The 22,883-nt window shown below is 43.1% G+C and overlaps 1 long non-coding RNA gene across 1 annotated transcript; it reads left to right on the top strand.

Annotated features, from left to right (window-relative positions):
• Window positions 1-314: 314 nt before the first annotated feature.
• LOC143772218 (uncharacterized) lies at window positions 315-21,038 on the top strand. Its single transcript, XR_013215103.1, has 3 exons — window positions 315-661; window positions 8,831-8,970; window positions 14,083-21,038. It is a non-coding gene; the product is annotated as an uncharacterized LOC143772218 (long non-coding RNA).
• Window positions 21,039-22,883: the final 1,845 nt, after the last annotated feature.

Here is a 22,883-nt window from a genome sequence, read left to right as displayed (position 1 = left end):
CGCTAGTGATACATATGTGTTCTCCCCAGTGATACATACATACATATGTATATACAGTGAGTACCTCCTATATACGTAGTGCCCTCCCCTAGTCATATATACAGAGTACCTCCTATACCTATATAGTAGTGTTCTCCCCAGTGATACATACGTTTGTATATACAGTGAGTACCTCCTATATATACGTACAGTGCGCTCGAGTCCCTAGCCATCACATACATGCGGTGTGTGCACACTGGTGCGGTAAGTATGGGCAGGGTGACCCGGCCGCCGCCGCTGTGAGGCCGCCCCTGATTTCCGCAGTGACCCTGATGACGGCGCCCCCACACTTCCGCCGGGATACGATGCCGCATACAATGTGACTTTGGCGGCGGGAGGCGGGGGACTGGTAGCGCCGCAGCCTGAGCGGAGCTGCGTGTCCTGCGGCAGCCATGTAGCGCGTCTGCCCGCCGCGGGCTCGGTTGTTCGCAGAGCAGCAGCCATAGTCCGGTGTACGGCCGGCGGTGCAGTGCGGGCTGGCCGCGGCGGGTACCGCAATGTCGCTGGAAACATGGCTGCTCGGACGAGTGACGGGGGAGAGCGCCTGCACCATCTGATCGGCGGCGGTGCCTCACAGAGGGCGGCGGTGCCTCACAGAGGCCGGCTCTGCACCCGGCGCCAGGTTAGTGGCCACACAGTGCACAGCAGGAGCGTCCATAGCATATTGTGCACGCTCTGCTATCCCCCACCAAATCATTGCACTCAGTAGAAGTCCTCGGACCCCATTATAGTGGAGCTGATGACGTTTGGGCTAGATATGGACGGTCTGATGGGGCAATGAACGCGCTTTATCCTGGAGGATCATAATCCCTGCTGACTGCCATGCAGCAAACCATAGTGGCCATCAATATCTTAAACCCTCAGAAGCCCCTTAAAGGCGACGTTAGACCAAGTAATCGTATCTCTGCTGTAAAAATCCGTCCCGCCATTACTCAGAAATCCGGTGTTTACGTTTTATGTAAATTAGCTGTAAGTGCATTTGGGGCGTGTCAAAGCACTTCCAGCTCTCCACCCCTAGCTCCTTGTTTCTCCTGTCATCTGCCGCCCCTCTCCAAGATGTCGCGCCTGCAATGACAGTGTATGGGCAGTAAGATCTGGACTTACCTGTCAATCAAACGTAGGAAGCAGGGAACAAGGGCTGGAGGGCTGTAAGTGCTTTGACACCCCCCAATGCACTTACAGCTAATTTGCATATACCTGCAATGTCGGATTTCTCAGTTATTGTAGGGCCGATGTCTACAAGAGAGGTGTCTATTTACTCAGGGTAACAGCGCCTATACATCCATACTTTTTTAGGTTAAACTTCTTTCAATAGCTCTGTCCACATCTGCATCCTGAGGATTCTGTACATTTTGCAGAATTAATTCAGTTTGCAGTGTTCAGGCTTTGTTCACACTTGGCTTCTGTTTACAACACACAACGGAGATCACCGGCTCTTGCCTCACCGCATCAATTTGCAATGAGTTCTGTTTTTTGAAAGGAAGAATTCTCCATAATAACAGGGTCTGTACCACAGGACTGGCGTATAGCAAATGTGGTGCCAATATTCAAAAAGGGGACAAAAACTGAACTCGGAAATTATAGGCCAGTAAGCTTAACCTCTACTGTGGGTAAAATCCTGGAGGGCATTCTAAGGGATGCTATACTGGAGTATCTGAAGAGGAATAACCTCATGACCCAGTATCAGCACGGGTTTACTAGGGACCGTTCATGTCAGACTAATTTGATCAGCCTCTATGAAGAGGTAAGTTCCGGACTGGACCAAGGGAACCCAGTAGATGTAGTGTATATGGACTTTTCAAAAGCTTTTGATACGGTGCCACACAAAAGGTTGTTACATAAAATGAGAATATTAGGAATAGGGGAAAATATGTGTAAGTGGGTTGAGGCTGGCTCAGGGATAGGAAACAAAGGGTGGTTATTAATGGAGCACACTCAGACTGGGTCGCGGTTAGCAGTGGGGTACCACAGGGGTCAGTATTGGGCCCTCTTCTTTTTAACATATTTATTAATGACCTTGTAGGGGGCATTCCGAGTAGAATTTCAATATTTGCAGATGACACTAAACTCTGCAGGGTAATCAATACAGAGGAGGACAATTTTATATTACAGGATGATTTATGTAAACTAGAAGCTTGGGCTGATAAATGGCAAATGAGCTTTAATGGGGATAAATGTAAGGTCATGCACTTGGGTAGAAGTAATAAGATGTATAACTATGTGCTTAATTCTAAAACTCTGGGCAAAACCGTCAATGAAAAAGACCTGGGTGTATGGGTGGATGACAAACTCATATTCAGTGGCCAGTGTCAGGCAGCTGCTACAAAGGCAAATAAAATAATGGGATGTATTAAAAGAGGCATAGATGCTCATGAGGAGAACATAATTTTACCTCTATACAAGTCACTAGTTCGACCACACTTAGAATACTGTGCACAGTTCTGGTCTCCGGTGTATAAGAAAGACATAGCTGAACTGGAGCGGGTGCAGAGAAGAGCGACCAAGGTTATTAGAGGACTGGGGGGTCTGCAATACCAAGATAGGTTATTACACTTGGGGCTATTTAGTTTGGAAAAACGAAGACTAAGGGGTGATCTTATTTTAATGTATAAATATATGAGGGGACAGTACAAAGACCTTTCTGATGATCTTTTTAATCATAGACAGGTGACAGGAACAAGGGGGCATCCTCTACGTCTGGAGGAAAGAAGGTTTAAGCATAATAACAGACACGGATTCTTTACTGTAAGAGCAGTGAGACTATGGAACTCTCTGCCGTATGATGTAATGAGTGATTCATTACTTAAATTTAAGAGAGGACTGGATGCCTTTCTGGAAAAGTATAATGTTACAGGTTATATATGTATATACTAGATTCCTTGATAGGGCGTTGATCCAGGGAACTAGTCTGATTGCCGTATGTGGGGTCGGGAAGGAATTTTTTTCCCCAATGTGGCGCTTACTCTTTGCCACATGGGGTTTTTTTTTTGCCTTCCTCTGGATCAACATGTTAGGGCATGTTAGGTTAGGCTATGGGTTGAACTAGATGGACTTAAAGTCTTCCCTCAACCTTAATAACTATGTTACTATGAATTAAAACAGCAAAATTCCAGCATGTCTGACGAATGATGGATGAGGCTGTGGCTGCTTCCACTGCTAGGCCGGTTATTGGGGAACTCCCAGTGAGAGTGTGATATATACACCTCCGATTCCAGAACATACAATATATCTATATACCCCAGTATGGTCACTGCCAGCTCCGCAATAACTAAGTAACTACTTGCTGTCCCATCAATCGTTTATACAGGCCGAAGGACCACCATTTACAGGTAGTGTATGGTTTCAGGGGTGCGGCTTACAGATCAAGAGGATCAGAGCTATTGTATTTTATGTTTAATCCAGAAAGATGGGCAGTGTTTATGAAAAAATATGTATACAAAAGATTTTGCAAAAGTGACAAAACAATATAATATATACAATAAGATAAAAAGGAATAATGAAAGTCACTAAACCTGGTCACGGACATGGCACAGATTAATGGAGGGAAGAACTCCCAGTGAAAAAGGTTATGTGGATCAAACCTATACAGCAATGTATCATCCTGTCATTGAACAAGGATCATTATTGGCTTATTAGCACAAGTTACACCCACATGCCGCCCCTCTGTTTACTTATAACAGGGCTGGACTTCAGAGACCTATAGGATGTGTCTTAGGGTATGTGCACACGTAGCGGATTTGCCTGCGGATCCACCACGGATTGGCCGGTGCGGATTCGCAGCAGTTTTCCATCCGGTTTACAGTACCATGTAAACCTATGGAAAACCAAGTCCGCAGTGCACATGGTGCGGTTTATTTTCCGTAGCATGTCAATTCTTTGTGCAGATTTTGCAGCGTTTTACACCTGCTAATCCGCAGGTGTTAAAACGCAGGTGAAATCCGCACAAAAAACGCTGGAAATCCGCGAGTAATCCGCAGGTAAAACGCAGGGTGTTTTACCTGCGGATTTTTAAAAAACTGAGTGGAAAAATCCGCACAGAAATCCGCAACATGGGCTGGGCACATAGCCTTAGTGTTTAAAAAAAAAATGAGATTCTCTGCTTTTACGATATCTTTGCTCCTTAAGTTGCCATGTGAAAGACACTACGGTCATCTTTCCTATCAGAATTTAATCTGTTCAGAGGTAGATGACAATATCTATGCCATGTCTCCTATCTGGCCGATATCCATTTGGCGGCATGCCGGCCATTGCCCAGTGTCGTAAATCCATGCTTTGAGTTCGACATTTCATCCAGTTTCTGAAAATATAACTTTCCTATCTTTTATATCATTGTTGTTTAAATAAAAGCAAAAAACTCACTTCATAACTTCAATAAAGTACACAAAGGAATTTTACGTTTTGTCTTTAGCTCTTATCTCTACCTGGTCGTAAATCTGCCCTTCTCCACACTCCTGTTCATTCTTGTGGGACCAGCTAATCCTGGCCTCATATTTGCTAGCGATTAGGATTTTCCTTAGTTACCTGTTTCCAAAAGAGTAGGTCCGCTGGAAAGGGGTCATGTGAGGGTGACAGAATAGATTGCAGGTTCTTACTCCATGCTGTGGAGATAGGGATTTTAATTTTTTCTCTTCGACAGCCAAGCATAGTGCTTGTATGGACACTCAACTCCACGCAGTCGAGGACTTGCAGCTTTCAGTGGGACTTATACTGGTATACTGGTTATTACTGGAGTTGGTGGGAATCGAATCGCTCTCATCGGCCATGACAGTGGTCTGTGGCCGCTGCACGGGAGCTGGAGTATCGCCTCTTATCTGAAGACATCCATGGCTCTACTTTTCATTAGCTGGCCATGCACGACATCACATGTGCAATGACGGCACACTAGGGGCCGGTTAACCAAAGAAAAGAAGTGGATCCTGGCAGGTTATAGGTTATACCCCGGGGTTAGGTCACAGGAAAATCACAATTACACCCAATTTATATTTCTCTATCGCTTCATTGGGGGATACAGGAAACCAGGGTGTATGACGCTGACGCTAGGAGGCTGACACTGCACAAAAAATTAGCTCCTCCCCCAGCTGTATATACCCACGACTGGCACCAAGTTAACCAGTTTAGCTTAATGTGAGTAGGAGGTGGACATGGGTCTTTCAGTAGACCCATATGTACCTTGATTTTCGGCGTTTTTTAGTCATGATCTATCTTTTATTTTTTAAAAGGTACTTCTCATCTATCTCTTGGAGGGAAACTGTAGTCCCACGTGGAGACAGAGAGTATGGTGTGGACTCACACCTTGTATCCTCATCTGTCTGTCCAGCAGGACCCTAGCTACTAACACAAGATGTGTTCAGGTGATCCAAAGGATGGTCCTGGCCTTCCATTCCTACCGGTTCGCTTACCAGAAAACAGACATCGTCAGGAAGTACAAACGTCTCGCAATCCCGTGAATTTTGGACGTCTGTTTGTGCTTCAGAGACATCTTCAAGGTTGGAGAGGAACCTTTTTTTCCACAGGTCCTCCCTCCATCTCTTTCCCTGTGCAGATGCACACCTACAAAAGGATCTTCATTTTAGTATCCGGTTCCCAGTATGAGTTGTAAGAGGGCTAGTCAGGAAAGTCGCTCCAAATCCTCCTCTCGATCCCTGCCAGTCCACCCACCCCCGGCCCCTTTTGGTGTGCAGCTTCCTCCCCAGACATGCCAGCCGAGATGGATTTGGATTTGGCTTCCGAAGCTGACCTGGTCATGACCAGGCCATGGTTGAGTCTTATTGTGGCAGTCAACCAGACTTTTAATATCCATGATACTCTAACGGAGCCCACAGAACAGGCAGTGTCCTTCAGATGGACAAGACAAACTCCTAGAGTCTTTAGAGGAATTTGAGGGGGTACTCACCAGAGAACCGGAAAGCCAGACCAGAATGCTTCCAGAGAGGGAAGCGGCTCGGTATCCTGTATCCCTTCGTCTCAGATCTTAATAAAATTTGGACTTTTTCACCGCCTGTGGACTCTCCAGTCTCCATGTTATCCAGCAACACAGTCCTTCTCCTTACACACAGAGCATCAATCAAGGACCCCGATGACAGACTCATGGAGTCGTTTGCCAAGTCAGGTTTCACCTAATGCCCTGCCTTTGCAACCACGTGGGTGTCAAAGTCTATGTCTGCATGGGCTAAGTAAGGCATCCTTGTGGGAGCCACGTCTGACAAGTTAGCTGACCAAGCGGACCATATTTCAAGCGGGAAAATATGTAGTGGATGACCCGTTCTGTGCAGCTCAAGTGTCCAGTGATATAGTAGCCATTCGCAGAACCATATGGTTAAAGGCGTGGCAGGTGGACTTCCAAGAAGTCTCTGACCAATCTTCCCTTCCAGGGATTACGCCTGTTTGGAACCAGGCTGGACCAGATCATAATGGAGACTACAGGAAGGAAAAGTTCTCTTCTTTCTCAGGGCAAACCTTGGCACCTTCCCCCTAAACAAAAATGTTGTCCCTATCGTCCTTTTCGGCGCTTAACGTGTTTGGAAGATTCTTTCCACCAGGAGAGGCAGCATGCAGACAGGAAGTGGGAAGGCCCTCTTTCAAACCAATACACTCCTTTAGTCCACGTAATGCACAAGGCAGATCCTCCATAAGCAGGCCTAGCTGATTCTCCTCCGCATGACGCTTACCTGGGAGATTCTCTGGGTGGGCAGTCGTCTCCTGTTATTCATGGACACTTGGCTCACTTCTGACGAGGATGCCTGAGTTAGAGAGGTGGTATCGTCTTGATACAAAATAGAATTAATTTTGCAACCAAGATCGTTTTCCCCCCAAGGGATCCCTCTCTGGCTCCGTGTTTTTTCCCAACCTCCTGAACAGGCATCATTGTTCCTGTCCCTCCTCAGGAACATTTTATTACAGGTTTTTAGTTAAACCTCTTTGTAGTTACAAAGAAGGACGGCTCAGCTTGACCCATCCTGGATCTCAAGTTACTGAACAAGATGATCCATCTACAATATTTCAGGAAGGAATGCCTTCGTTCAGTAAGGGCTTCCATGGAATTGCAGAAGTTTACTGTATTTGGTGGATATCCAAGATGTCTATCTCCCAATATTTTTTTTTTCTTTTTTCCGAGTCACCAGAGATTCCTACATTTCGCAATATGGCAGAACCACTTTCAGTTCGTCACTCTGCGTTTTGACCTGGGTAACCGTTCCCAGGGTCTTGCCTCATTACCAATCAACATTCTCAAGACTAGGGCCATTGTTCTGCATTGGCAGGATCTTCTCAGGGGCCTACCAGTTCAAGTTCAGACAAACAACGCCACGGCGGAGGCATATGTCAACCACCAAGGTTGAACTCTGAATCCTCTGGCCGTGACCAGGGTTTCCAAGATCCTTCTCTGGGCAGAGAACAAGGTTCCAGCAATTTTAGTCAGTGCACATTCCTGGCTTAGACAGTTGTGCTGCCAACTTTCTCAGTCACGATGGTCTTGCGTCGGCAGAATATTCTCTGCATCAGGACGTCTTCCATCAGATTTGTTTACAGTGGGGCACTCCGGACGTGGATCTCATGGCGTCCTGGATGAACAAAAAGGTCCCGCAGTTCGTCTCCAGGTCCTGCGATCATCTCGCGGTTGGCATTGATGCTCAGGCGATACCCTGGTTACAGGCAGTGGCTTATCCCTGTTGACAGCCAGTAGTTCCCTGGGACCTCAGTCTTGTTCTGGAGGTTCTCAGGAGTTGAACCACTCAGAGAAGTCGCTCTAACTCTCCTTTCTTGAAAAGTGGTGTTTCTCGTGGCCATCACTTCCATCAGGCGGGTTTCAGAATTGGTGGCTTTCATATCGCTCACCCTTCCTTATTCTGCACCAGGATAAGATCGTTTTGCGCCTATACCTTTTTTTTCTTCCCAAGGTAGCGTCCGCCTTTCATCTCTGTATGGACATTGTCTTCTCTCTTTTTTTTTTGTCCATCTCCAGCTTGACCTCTGTAGCTTTCAATGAACAGGTTCGGCCTGGTCAGGGCAATTCGCGTTTACCTTGCCAGGACTTCCCCTTTCCAGAATACGGATTCTCTTTGTTATCCCTGAGGGAACTCGTAGAGGCTTTCTGGATTCCAAGGCTACAGTTGTTGTCTGGATCCGAACTACAATCTTGGAAGTGTATCTGATTAAGGACAGTGCACCTCCCCGTGCCCCCCTGAGCTCAAGGCCCTCTCTACCCAAGTAGTGGGTGCCTCCTGGTACATACGCCATCGGGCATCCACTCGACAGCTTTGCAAAGCGGCGACCTAGTCCTTCATCAACACGTTCGCCAAGTTCTACAAGGTCCATACCTGCGCCTCGGCAGATCCAGCCTAGGTAGGAGAATCTTGCAAGCGGCAGTGGCTAGTTCTCCAACTTGAATGGAGTTAAAGTGATAGAGAAAATAGGATTTTTGGTTGCTTAAAATCTGTTTCTCGAAGCCTTCATTGTGTGACACAGCACCCTCCCATGTTTAACAGCTGTATTAACTGTTTTGTATTGTTACAGTTTGATTTTTGGTATTTTTGTGTTTTTCCTTTACATGTTGCTTCTCCTACTGCTTTCTCACTAACTGATTAACATGTTGCCAGTCGTTGGGGTGTACACTGCTGGGGAGCTGGGGAGGAGATACATTTTTTTTGTGCATAGTGGCAGCGGCATACACCCATGGGGCGGGGGGTGTAGATTGGAATGGGTTTGTTTTTTATTTGTTGCCATGGAGACAGTTATTAACATGAGTTATAGACACAAATGACAGATACATGATGATTTTTTTGTTCTCTTTTAGGCACAACATATAAGAACTTTACTCGCTTGCAAAGTCTAAGGAGCGCACTAGCAATTAGGAAGGAGAAGGTACACTGTCCTTGCGGCTTCTGATCCATAGTGGTTGCAAAATGATTGAAGGTCCAGTCAAGATGGGCAGAAGTAAGCTTCTTGTGTGAATGCCTTGTATTTGCTTCTGGTTATGTTGCTATGCTGAAATACACCATGTTGTAAGCCTGTGATTGTGATATTCTACAGCTGATGGTAGGGCAGAAGCCTAGTTAACCCCTTTCTGCTATCGGACGAAATAGTATGTCCGATGGCAGAACCCCCCGCTTTGTGTGGGCTCCGGCCGTGAGCCCGCACCAAAGCTGAGACATGTCAGCTGTTTTGAACAGCTGTCATGTGCCCGCAATATGCGTGGGCGGAATCGCGATCCGCCCGCGCCTATTAACTAGTTAAATGCCGCTGTCAAACTCTTTGACAGCGGCATTTAACAAGCGCATCCGGCTGGAAGTGCGCGCACCAGTGACCCCCGTCACATGATCGGGGGTCATCAGTGCGTCGGCATGACAACCAGAGGCCTCTGTGGTTGTTGATGCCAGATTGCTGTGGCAATGCTGTAATTCCACTACATAGAGGCGATCTGAGCATTTCCTCTATGTAGCAGAGCCGATCGAGTTATGGCAGCTTCTAGCCTCCCATGAAGGCTATTGAAGCATGCTAAAATAAAAAAAAAATGTTTTTTAATAATATGAAAAAAATAAAAAAGTTTAAATCTCCCCCCTTTCTCCCCATTCAAAATAAAACAATAAAATAAAAATCAAACCTACACATACTTGGTATCGCCGAGTTCAGAATCTATCAATAAAAGAAGATTAACCTGATTGCTAAACAGCGTAGCGAGAAAAAAAGTAAAAACACCAGAATTACGTTTTTTTTGGTCGCCGCGACATTGCATTAAAATGTAGTAACAGGCGATCAAAAGAATGTATCTGCACCAAAATGGTATCATTAAAAACAGCAGCTCAGCGCGCAAAAAATAAGCCCTCGCCCTGGTTATCCTGGAAAGAATTCCAAAGTTCCCCCACAAATGTTTGATGTATCTTATTTTGATATGCTGTTTTTGAATTTAATCATCATAATTCTTTTTTGACCTCTTAACACTAACTTTAGGTACGGTTCCTGCTGGCGCTTCTGAGACATTTATGTATCCAGAATGTATTATGTTGTTCCCTGTTTTTTCCCCTCTACTTCACCCCCCTCCCATACCTACCTACCTCCCCTCCCTTTCTCTCCCTCCCCCTACCTATATGTTACAAAAAGTTCAAAAACTTTAACAACCAACTGTTTGACTATTTTATTCCTGTATTTTTGATCTCGGTTGTTTACAAATAAAGAATTAAAAAAAAAAAAAAAAAAAAAAAATAAGCCATCACCCAACCCCAGATAACGAAAAATGGAGACGCTACGGGTAACTGAAAATTGCGCAATTTTTTTTTTTACATTTTTTTTAAGCAACGTTTGGAATTTTTTTCACCACTTAGATAAAAAAGAACCTAGACGTGTTTGGTGTCTATGAACTCATAATGACCTGGAGAATCATAATGGTAGGTCAGTTTCAGCATTTAGTGAACCTAGCAAAAAAGCCAAACAAAAAACAAGTGTGGGATTACACTTTGTTTTGCAATTTCACCGCATTTGGAATTTTTTTTTCTCGTTTTCTAGTACACGACATGCTAAAACCAATGATGTCCTTCAAAAGTACAACTCATACTGCAAAAAATAAGCCCTCACATGGCCATATTGACGGAAAAATAAAAAAGTTATGGCTCTGGGAAGAAGGGGAGTGAAAAACAAAAATGCAAAACAGAAAAAAGCTACTAGGGTTAAGCGGTTAAGGACCTCCATCATGTAGGAACATTTAGCCCCCCATTCTGGAGCACAGTCATTACTTACAGTCCCACAAGATGCTCGAAAGTCTGCAAATTTCTGGTTTTTATTTAGTAGGCCTTCCAGAACACATCGTATGTTCCCTTCTACAGAAAGCTGCTAGAGAAAGATGGTACTTGGCGCTGTAAGACCAAGAAAGATTGTCCAGCAATGCTATCTGGACGTTTCCCTGAGTATTATGCTATTTTTTTCTTTTTTAAATCCGCCATATAGTTCTGGAAATATGGACATTTTTATTTACTGCTGTTTTTTACGGAGTTTATGAAAGGGACTTGGCTCACAGGATCCTCTGGGGCGGGTCTTTTTAATGTTCTGCATAATTAACAGCCACACCCCTTGTACAGACTATAAAAGTGAGCACTAAATAAAATAAAAAAATTACTCATCTCTGGAATTGTATGGAGGATTAAAAAAAACAAACAAAAAAACTATTCATTTTTTCACACACCTTTAAGTGTGTGAGCTGGCACTATGCTGGTTTGGCTGGGATAAATCAGACTGTCTTTAGCTGAGCCTGCCAGTCCATATAGATTTATAGCCCAATATGTCTTGTAATCAGTCGCCACTTGAGAGCTACGTGTTGGAGGCCACTAGTAATGGAACATTTAGATGGGCAGATTTGTACTCCTAAATGATCACCAATGAACTACACTGCGTGCAGAATTATTAGGCAAGTTGTATTTTAGAGGATTATTCTTATTATTGATCAACAACTATGTTCTCAATCAACCCAAAAGGCTCATAAATTTCAAAGCTTAATATTTTTGGAAGTTGGACTGTTTTTTTTTTTTTTGTTTTTTTAGATTTGGCTATCTTAGGAGGATATCTGTTTGTGCAGGTAACTATTACTGTGCAGAATTATTAGGCAACTTAATAAAAACCAAATATATTCCCATCTCACTTGTTTATTTTCACCAGGTAAACCAATATAACTGCACAAAATTTAGAAATAAACATTTCTGACATGCAAAAACAAAACCCCCCAAAATGAGTGACCAATATAGCCCCCTTTCTTTATGATGACACTCAGCAGCCTTCCATCCATAGATTGTCAGTTGCTTGATCTGTTTACCATCAACATTGCGTGTAGCAGCCACCACAGCCTCCCAGACACTGTTCCGAGAGGTGTACTGATTTCCCTCCCTGTAGATCTCACATTTTATGAGGGACCACAGGTTCTCTATGGGGTTCAGATCAGGTGAACAAGGGGGCCATGTCATTATTTTTTCTTCTGTGAGACCTTTACTGGCCAGCCACGCTGTGGAGTAGTTGGAGGCATGTGATGGAGCATTGTCCTGCATGAAAATCATGTTTTTCGTGAACGATACCAACTTCTTCCTGTACTAATGCTTGAAGAAGTTGTCTTCCAGAAACTGACAGTAGGTCTGGGAGTTGAGCTTCACTCCATCCTCAACACGAAAAGGTCCCACAAGATCATCTTTGATGATACCAGCCCATACTAGTACCCCACCTCCACCTTGCTGGCGTCTGAGTCGGAGTGGAGCTCTCTGCCCTTTATTGATCCAGCCTCTGGCCCATCCATCTGGCCCATCAAGACTCACTCTCATTTCACCAGTCCATAAAACCTTTGAAAATTCAGTCTTAAGTTATTTCTTGGCCCAGTCTTGATGTTTTATCTTATGTTTCTTGTTCAATGGTGGTCGTTTTTCAGCCTTCCTTACCTTGGCCATGTCCCTGAGTATTGCACACCTTGTGCTTTTTGTTACTCCAGTAACGTTGCAGCTCTGAAATATGGCAAAACTGGTGGCAAATGGCATCTTGGCAGCTTCACTCTTGATTTTCCTCAATTCATGGGCAGTTATTTTGCGCCTTTTTTGCCCAAGACGCTTCTTGCGACCCTGTTGGCTATTTGCCATGAAACGCTTGATTGTTAGGTGATCACGCTTCAAAAGTTTGGCAATTTCAAGACTGCTGCATCCCTCTGCAAGACATCTCACAATTTTGGACTTTTCAGAGCCTGTCAAATCTCTCTTCTGACCCATTTTGCCAAAGGAAAGGAAGTTGCCTAATAATTAAGCACACCTTATATAGGGTTTTGATTTCATTAGACAACACCCCTCCTCATTACAGAGATGCACATCACCTGATTTACTTAATTGGTAGTTGGCTCTCAAGCCTGAACAGCTTGGAGTAACATGTATAAAAAGTATCATGTGATCAAAATACAACTTGCCTAATAATTCTGCACACAGTGTACCTACAAGTCATTTGGCGCCTGTTCACACAGCTGATCCAGACCTTATGGGGACAGAACAATCATTATTACAATTGTTCTGTGGCCATACAGCAGGCATCATGTCGGTGGCACATTTTCTGTTTACACTGAGTGATACGCTGCCGACATCAGGCATAGAAGGAACGTTATGGGCGCTTGTTCATGATTATCAGTCAGACTAAATGCACCTTTGTGTATAATAAGAGGCAGATGTGATCTGGAGTCCAGTAATCTATTATGTACACGATCATGCACTGGAATAGAATGGCAATGCATATCAATGGGGACATGTCTGTGGCATTATTTCCATTGGAGTATAAAAGGGGGATTTTTGTTTTGTATTACTGGAAGAAATGCAAAAGTGGTCGTGTATGTATGTGTGCTTTTGGAGTTGATCACTTTAAAAAAAAAAAAAAATTCTGGCAAATCTACAGGCGCGATTTCGTTAAAGGGGTTGTCCAGTTAAAATGAGTTATTGCCTATCCATGGGAATAGGACATATGTTGCTCATTGTCAGACCGGGGTTGTTACAAGATGGCATGGCATGGTGGGATGCCAACAGCTTCTCCATTTATTCCCTCTGGAGCTGCTTAGAAAGGGGAATAAATTGGTCACAGGTTAAACATGCAACAAATGTCACATTTTTGCCGATCGGAGTGGGTACCAGTAGTCGGACCGCCACCAATCAACAAGTTGTCATCTATCCTTTGGATAAGACCTTTAATTTCCTTCTTCAGGGTTCTTCATGAATCAGTAATTTGGGGTTCCACTCCTAAACGGGCGGTGTAGGCTTACCCTCCAGTACAGTGTGGAGAGACACCATTGTATGTGGAGTGGTACAGTTGCTGAGGCAATCACCGTATGCTCGGGTCACATCATGCATAGATCCCAATAATTAGAATAGGACCTGTGCACAATACTTGCCGGGCATTGCATGGGCATCTCTCCAGACCGGGCAGTAGGGTATTCCTACACTCCTTCCAGTACCATAGTCGGCTGTTGTGTGGGAGTCTCCTACTGGGCAAGTCTGGCATGTGTATGTTGGTGCACAATACATTTGACCTTTCTTTTTTTTCTCTCTCTAGGTTTGGCTGATGAGCGATACAACAAAGAATGAGTGGCACCTTCTCAGCATATAAGTGTAACCTGTCTCCAGTGCTGCATCCATTAGGTCTGTCCTAGAGAGAAGTCACATCTATTCGTGTCGAGCTTCCGCCTCGCTAACTCCCCGGCCACCTTCCATACCTTCACTATGTACAGGTGTATGCCAGAGCGGTGCGGAGATGTCTTCAGTACTAATAGATTGTTTTCATGTCAACTCCTCCTTCCTATGAGAACGGATGCCCTACAGATTCACATTCCTAATCCTAGTGCCCACTACGGAGGTCGAGAATAATGAAGAGAACGGAGCCTTGTGATACACATGTATACAGCTCGCTGATTATCGGGTCCCCTCCGTGAAGACAGGCAGCCGAGCTCGGACGTGGATGGCTATGAACTGTTCACAACGTCCACTTTTCCCTTCGCTCGTACCGATCCATTCAGAGCTGTACATAGAAGACCAAAGTTGACTTTTTTTTTGGGGGGGGGGGTGATGTACAGTATGTCTTGATTCTGGGACATTTCTGGCTTCTCGCATTCACTTAGCACTGCACTGAGGATCTTAGGCTGGATCACGATGTTAACCATTCATTGCTCCTTCCGTTATCCGCACCTCATTTATTTCTGTAGCAATTAACGAATAGCAATGAATTTATAGGAAAAATGCAAAAGTTTTCCATGAGGAAGTCCATAGATTACCTCAATCGTAGTGCCAGGTAAGCCAACCGGGAACTGATGTGCGTACGGCGCAGACTTTGCAATAAACGCAATAATGTTGAGTTTGCTTAATTCTCAGGTTTTCCACCAAATGTAAGGGTTGGTTTTTTTTAATACACATTGACTGGTGGAGTCCGACCCTTTTACTGTTCAGAAAATCTGCAGAGTCCGTAATGGGGTGATCTCTACTCAAGAGGTAATGTTGATGGAATGAGTGCTGCTTAGATGCAGAATAGTTTACCCTATGGTTTATGTATCAATTACATTGAGAGTGTGGGACCGTGTCATAATTGTAATGTGTCCGACCACAGGATGCACATAATGAGCACTTATGACATGTGAGATTGATCAGGTGCTCTGAGAAGTATTGCTGTCTGCACCACGAGTCAGGACGGTAAAGTGTAGGACAAGCCCTCGCGATGAAGTGTAGGATGAGCCCTCGCAATGAAGTGTAGGACGAGCCCTCACGATGAAGTGTAGGACGAGCCCTCGCGGTAAAGTGTAGGACGAGCCCTCGCGGTAAAGTGTGTAGGACGAGCCCTCGCGGTAAAGTGTAGGACGAGCCCTCGCGGTAAAGTGTAGGACGAGCCCTCGCGGTAAAGTACATAGAGCATCCCTCTCTTTGGATGACCCAGCATGTCTATGCTATAGCCAGGCTTGTGATTTCACTTTAATGGCAGCTGTGTAATACTTCATTTCTCCTGTAGAGGTGCTGCAGGGAAATTTAACACTTGCCATCTAGTTTCTTCACAGATTAAAGTTGAGCTGATCACTTTAGTTTCCAGTGATCAGTTTATCATCAAGGAGCCGTGTTTAAAGGGAATCTGTCAGCAGGTGTTTGATACCTAATCTGAGAGCAGCATAATGTAGGGACAGAGACCCTCATTCCTGCAATGTGTCACTTACTGGGCTGCATGCTTTAGTTTTTATAAAATCACTAAAGGTGATTATCAGTAGAGGACTAGTTGGCCTGCTGCCAGCCAGTCATAGTCCCACAATGCACCCTCTGCTGATTGGCAGCTTTCTGCCTATGCACAGTGTGCACAGAAACCTGTCAATCAGTACTGTGGGGGGGGGGGGGCTATAAAGAGAACTACAAGATCTGCCGCTGAGAGAACCATTTTTAACTAAAATTGCAGCAAGCAGCCCAGTACGGGTCTGAGTCCCTACATCATTCTGTGCTCAGCTAGGTTAGCACAAACCTGTTCCCCTAATAAGAAGAGTGTTTAAACATTTCCCCTCCCACCCCTAAACAACATTTATCACCTATCCTGTGGATAGTTGATAAATGCATGATCGGTGGAAGTCTCATTACTAGAAAACCCAAGAAATAGGGTGTCAAGGTCCCGTGTGAATGGAGCCATAGAGTAACGCCCTCCAGTAGTCACACATGCACCACTGCTCCATTCAAGGACCCCAAACCAAATAATGCCGTCTACACCCCCACACAAGAGAACAGGTGTCACTATTTAAATAATTTGCACATCTTTAGGTTTTTTTTGTTTTCTCCTTCTTTGTGGTTACTGTGATAGTAACAGGTCGTAATGAAACAATGGGATACGTGCAATATTAGTGTATGTACTATATATTTTACTACTTGTGGACAAAATGATGTTACAAGTTGTCTGAGAACAACAAAATCACCAATGTCTTCCATTTTTTGATATGTGTATAGTTCCATAAAAGCATTAGTATTAGGTAGCGAGTCGTTAGTGCCACTATAGGGCCCAGTGCATGATATATTAATGTTTTACTATATATCTGAAGTATATACGTATAGACAGGAAATATTCTTTCACGATAGTCCATTTACAGCATGGTTATTGGCTTTCATCACACCTCACGGACGGTATTTCCAATTGTATCATGGAGGTATGTCATCAAAGTATTTTTTAGTAATCTGGTCCTACATTAAATGCATAAAGGATCTTTGTTCTGACAAGCACTTAATATACTTGATGTTGTTTGGGAATCTGATTGCTTCTTGCAGTTCCCGTCGGTGTATTCTGCATGCTGATGTACATACTTCCGGTCCAGGCGACCACCTTTCCCCTACATGTACTGTAGCATTCGTTCAGTTTACAGGAAGCATACTGAGGCAGAACCCCACAATAATGATAAAATCCCCTTTTGTAAGGCATGTGCCATGTGTTTAACAGGGTTGCTTAGAGTCCCTTTATACTCCATTATTGAGTCTTGTGAAATGACTGTTTTTATTGGCCATATATGTCGGATGAATGCTGTCCGAACCTGTTATTTTTTGACAGGTCCGGTCGATCATCACGTCTGTAAGGGGTTGCCCTGAATCTTTCTGACTGCAGATGTTGAGCTAAATAAGAGCTGAGCATGTTGATTTTCAATATGCCTGATCCTTTTGTTCTCAAGGGAGGTGAATCTGTTAGCATGCATGTACAGTGGAGCTTGAAAGTTTGTGAACGGCTCAACATTTTTCATATTTCAACAAAAAAGTTTTACCTATTACTCCATCATGTTTTTCACACAAGACACAGAACCAATTCGAAGAAATAAGGCAAAAATATTACTCTTTGCAAAATATGAAATGTCTGGGAGTGCTATTTACATAAAAACTCTATTTTTGTCTCATTTGCCCACAAAACATTGTTCTGGTAGGTAGCCTTCTGACTACTTTAACAAGCTGCAGACAGGCAGCGATGTTCTTTATAGAGAACAGTGGCTTTCTCTTTGCACACTGTATTTGTTCAGTGTCCTCCTGACTGACTCGTGAACATGGCCTTTTGTTGCTTAGAGGTTAACTTGGGTTCCTTTGTGATACGCCATACTCTTGGAGTGATCTTTGTTGGTCTACCGCTCCTGGTGAGGGTAACTGTGGTCTTGACTTTCCTCCATTTGTACACAATCTTTAGCGATGGTTAATAATATAATTATTATTTCTATAGGGCTATCATATTCCGCAGCACTTTACATTTTAGAGGGGACTTGTACAGAGAATAAAGACATTACAGTAACAATAATCACATAACTCAGCAGGCACCAAGAGTGAGGGCCCTGGTTGCAAGCTTACAATCTTTGGAGGAAATAGGGGACACACGAAAGGTGGATGGTAACAATTGCTTGCATTGTACGGTCCAGCCATAATGTAATAAATAGGTTGTTCACATAACGCTGCGTGAACCGGTTACCAGCCAGTATGTGTACAAGTACAGATACAGAAGGCTATTAAGTGCATGGAGAGTGTGTGGACAGATGATACGAGGGTCCTGGTTTTAAAGAAATTTTTGTATAGGTAATACAGGGATAGTTAGATAAGTGAGGTGGGGTGGTAGACCCATCTAAGGAAAATACGTTTTTAGGCCACGCTTCAAACTGTTGGTATTGTGGATTTTGTAATGGTTCATTTTGCTAATTTAATCCATTACAAAGTCTTAACGTTTTTAACTCCTTTGATTTACTTTTTAAGGCTAGTGTGAAAATCTGGTTTAGTTTTTGGTCAAATTTAGGCATAAATATAAAATATTCCAAAGGGTCTCAAACTTTCAAGCACCAATGTATATGTAACATTGGGGGGGGGGGAAGATCTGGTGAGACAGGTTTTTACTGGTTGACTTTGTTGAAGTCTGGTTTTCTTGGTTGGCGACTGGTTGACTTGAGGGCCCCCATGCACAGTGGGAGTCTAGTGGGATGGCCATCACCTGACTGAGCGGTCGGCCAACAAGTCTTCTCGGCTGTATATGCTCCCTAAGTGCATGAAAGCCAAAGGACTTCAGAGTCTGTTGCCAACTCTGTGATTGTGATGATTAGTAATTCTAATAATTGTTTGCGTGATGCTTACAATTCATAATGGGTAAGAAACGTGTTGGGTTTGTACACCGAATAATAAAGGTGTACACAGTTATGGCCTTCTAAATAGATGGAAGAGTCAAATATGTAAAGATGGAGTCTTACACCTACATTCAGATGAGCTCCATCTTGTCAGATAGGACCTAATCCAATAAAAGTTTCTGCATACCTGGTCTAGTGCTAGGTATCTAGCTTGAAAACTGTTCTTCTTGCACTAGTTTATTTACTCGTGGTAGATACATATGGCTCTGTCTTACTGTATCTGTAAAGTGTAGGAGTTTATTATAAGCATGGACGTGTACCAAATATACTATGTAACACACAGGTCACAAATACAGAAGAGGAAAGGATAAAATTCCCCCCAATGAGGCCATTTTTAATGTGTTGATGACATACTGTAGTATTGCATGTGTATCTAACACGGTCTGTGGTGGACCTCAAATGCTTTTCCTTGGCTCCAATCTGCATATTGTAGGTAACATTGATGGAAACTGTTCTCTATGGTGTACTACTTAAAAGCATGCATTGATAGAATAGTGGGGTGCATATACATACTGATTTCTAAAAGTTAATACGCTAGACAAGTGGAGGTATTAAAATCAGATATGATCCACAAGTGAGTATGATAAAGGTGCTCATACACAATAGAATAAAGTTGATGAAAATGGATGATTTCTAACATCATGAGCATTATAGGGGGAATGCAACAAATAAAGATAATTTTTGACGGCCAATAACCCGTAATCATTACCTGGAGAAGTCGGCCATATTTGAATTTTTATTGCAATAGTCGGTGGAGTAATCTTTGTTTCTATGAAAAAAATCTTTGGTCTGCAACGTTCTTACCTTGTTTCGAGAAGATATTTCCTTCTTTTGGCATCACTGAAAATGTATGGCCAGGTTTGGCTGAAATGACCTAAAATATGGGTGGTGGTGTCGGTGAAGTACATGTTCACAGGTTGGTTCTAAAACCGTCACATCTACTTTTATCTAATCTATATATTTACCTTAAAAGACCCCCAATCCTACGTATAACATTGTCTGAACTGGCCGACCATGTTGTGTATATGGAGTCTTTCCAACTTTTCTCCTAAATAATGAGGTCAGGGGAGGGAAAAATAGGTCATGTTGAATTACAAAGCCCGATACCTTTGTTTCTCCAGGAGATAAATTAAAGATGTCAAGAAGTGGCATATTCTACTGTCTCCATCGGAAGCACATTCAGCTGACCATGTGTATGTATAGAGGAATGGAGAGAAATAGCTTTTGGCCGAACGAGCATTCGGCTGGCCGCTATGTAAGGTGTATGGACACCTTAATATCTGTAGGAACAGTGGAGAACATATGGAGATATACTTTGCCAAAGTGTCTTATCTCCTACTGCAACAAGAGATCGGAGAAAGTAAGATCAAAATTGTCAGTTCCTTGGTTTTATATGCCTACGCGGGAGGGCTGGAAGGTGCCCATACACATTAGGTCATTGCCAGCTTTGTATCGATATTAGAGCTTCTGACTGACCTCAGCTTGATCAGCCTACATTACGACAGTGTCATCACCTTCATACTTTTCGATGGTAAACCTTATACTTTACAAGAACTTGGAATCTCGCAGCGTACATGGGGGGGTTTATTTCTTCCGATAGTGCAGTTTATACTTGTAAATCCTTTTCTGCCTATCTCCTTGCATGGTTAGAGATACGTGTTTAGTAATATTACCTGCATGTCCAAAACTCTTTACTGTGAATTCACAAAGAATAATGGTATGCCCTTAGAAGAAGGACCAGATGCAGCAAAATCTAGTATTCTATATTCCAAATATATAAATATCATTGAGTTTATTTTTAAACAGCATGCTCATTGTAAGATAACTGATGTCTGTTGTAAGACGGCTTGGCATAATGTAAGCCTTTCTACTGCTCGCTGACAGATACACGGATATGTAAATATGGATGGACATGGTGTAAAGTGTATGTTGTAGTATCCTCCAGGTATTCATGTCGTTCTAATCTACTCCAATGGAGGAAGCAATAAGAACTGAACTTTTGCTTGCAGTAGCGTACAATATGAAATACCTCTGAAACTGTAATGCAAAATAGCACAGTATGTACCTGTTGACGCAGACAAAGCCATACAATGTGTTCGATGTTTTGCAGCAATAACTGTCTTGCATGGTACAGTATGGGACTGTCCGATCAGTCCCACGTAGCAGTGTGCATGTATCTTTGGGTTCCCCTCATTTATAGATTCTTTATTTTTTTGGGAAGGGGAAAACGTTCTAACTGGCCAGATGATGCTCCACATTTATTTTGTTATTTCTTTCATTTCATCTAATACATTATATTGCCTTCTTTTTGTGTTAATGGTCATAGAACTGAAAAATGAATAAAGTTGACGTATTGCAACTATTTCAGTCTCTGTACGTTTGGTTTTTTTTAATCCAAATTTTAGCTGTACTGCTCCTCCCCCACCGCCTGCCATGATGAAACCTGAAGAAGTGTAAGTAAGCACACTCCTCGCTGCTGTACTCCCGACACTATATAACCACACGTGGCTCAGCAGGGCTGTCGATCATTACATGTCTCAGACTGAGAAACCTAATCTGACCTATTGTAGGGGGGTGTTCTTCTTTTCCCTACATGCTGCTGCCTGCTTATGATTGGTCAACATCATATAAAAGAGTTTGTATGTTCTCTCCGTGTTTGCGTGGGTTTCCTCCGGGTTCTCCGGTTTCCTCCCACATTCCAAAGACATACTGATAGGGAATTTAGATTGTGAGCCCCATCAGGGGACAGCGATGATAATGTGTGCAACCTGTAAAGCGCTGCGGAATATGTTAGCGCTATATAAAAAATAAATAAAAAATATAGGGGGAAGATGTACACTCCCCCTCCCCCCCCATAGGCAGATTGTCTGAAAGATCACTGTATCACTAATAGATATTAACAGTTTTTTTACATATTGAGAAACACATGGTTTTCTCTGGAGTAGGGCATCGGATTGCAGATATCAAGGTATAATTTTATTCATCTTTCTATTGTCTAAAGTTCAATTCTTCCGGATTCTTTTGAGCTGGTTATGTGGGATATTTTTAAGCCATTTTTCGTAATGACCACTGTTATAATTTATGTAATTGCATCAACCTTCTTAAAAAAAAAGGTTTTGGTGCAAATTGTATTCTGACATATACAGTCACATCGAGGAAATCGATGCTGATAGGTCATAATTAGGTGAAAGAGATTCCGCCAGTCATTAAAATTGATTTCCTTAAAAGATTCCACATTATCTGAATTGACTCATATGAGAAAAGGTCATCAATGAATCTTTTACAGCAGATATCTTCTTGTTTGTTCCATGCTATTATTAATAAAGAACTCTTCGAATGCCCCCATAAATACATTTGCTTTAGTTGGTGCCACCTTAGAGTCCTTTGCGGTGTGCGGCGTTTGATACTGTTCATTTAAAAATGTGAAGAAGTTCTTCAAGATAAAGTCAAGGCAAGTGTAGATGAAGGATTTTTGTTTGTCCTGTAGTCTGTTGTCCCAGACCTCAAAAAAACTGTTAACGCATTAATCCTATATCATGGGAGATGTTCGAACATATGGAGGATACATCAAGGGTCAGAAAAATATATTTCGGATTACAATTATTTTTTTGGAGTATTTGGATGAGATGTGTAGAATCTCTGTGATAGATATGTAGTTTCAATACATGATGTTGCATCATTTTATCAATGTATTCTGAGAGATTACTAGTTGGAAATGATCAGAGATTATAGGTCTCCTAGGAGGATTCCTGGGATCCTTGTGTATTTTGGGCAGGTGTTAGAATGGGGTTGTAGGGTTTATTTTTTTATTTGGAGAAACTTTTTTTTCTTGTGTATTTAGTATATTGTTCTCTGCTGCCTTATTTGTTATATTATTGTAAACTAGAATTAAAGGGGTTGTCCAACCCTTTCTTGAACTAAATGTTTGGGTCCAGTAAAGTAAAGAAAATACTATACTCCCCCCACCCATGCTGGCGCTGTCCCATCAGTGTTGGCACTCGCATCCCGAAGCTTTCGTGCGGTATTGTGACATGTGGTGCCCGGCGCCCAATCAGCGCTGGTGTCACTGTCTCTGCCTTCCTACGGCTTAAACAAGAAGAGGAAGTCCAGGCTGCATCTGATCTCTGACATCCTCTTCATGTTCAGTTGAAACGCCAGTCTCCTTGGATGAAACACTTCAGAGAAGTAAACTGCGAATCTGGAAAGA

The sequence above is a fragment of the Ranitomeya variabilis genome, chromosome 1, assembly GCF_051348905.1.
Source record: "Ranitomeya variabilis isolate aRanVar5 chromosome 1, aRanVar5.hap1, whole genome shotgun sequence".
Lineage (NCBI taxonomy): Eukaryota > Metazoa > Chordata > Amphibia > Anura > Dendrobatidae > Ranitomeya > Ranitomeya variabilis.
Note: the sequence above shows the minus strand (reverse complement) of the source record. Positions and strands in the feature narration are given on the sequence as shown.